Here is a 588-nt window from a genome sequence, read left to right on the forward strand (position 1 = left end):
AAACTTGTAAGCGTCAATAATAACTTGTTTTGTCATTAGTCTAATTGCAACTTGATTTACTTTGCAAGTTGCTCGACGGGGTGAGATTGCATCACCTCTCACAGGCTCTTAGTTATGTAAATTAATTAAGTGTTGTACCTGCAGCTGGGAAATATATTTCTTACTTGATTTTGGTTGTTGCATTTTGGCAGTGGACACATTGCGTGTTTTTATTTTTGTTTGTTTGTTATTTGTTGTTCCGTTTTTTTTCTTCATTTCTTTGTTGTTTTTTATTGGTTTTGATGTTTCCTTTTCCGGAAATATAATCTGAATAGATGTAGAAGTAAAAAGAAAAAAAATCAGGACACGCAAATATGATATATTAAAAACGGAAAAGAATATTAAAAACAGAAAATAATAAATAAATAAATAAATAGATAAACAAATAGACAAATGAAATAAAACGACGAGAAACACATTCTGAAAAACGTATATAACACGAGCAAAAAGGACTGAAAGAACCCCCAAAAAGAAGTGGTAAGCGGTGCGCCTTTGGTCCCGAGAGAATCGCTGAATGACGTGCCCTTCTTACGCTGTTCAGTAGAGAGA

Source organism: Penaeus monodon, chromosome 34 (assembly GCF_015228065.2).
Source record: "Penaeus monodon isolate SGIC_2016 chromosome 34, NSTDA_Pmon_1, whole genome shotgun sequence".
Lineage (NCBI taxonomy): Eukaryota > Metazoa > Arthropoda > Malacostraca > Decapoda > Penaeidae > Penaeus > Penaeus monodon.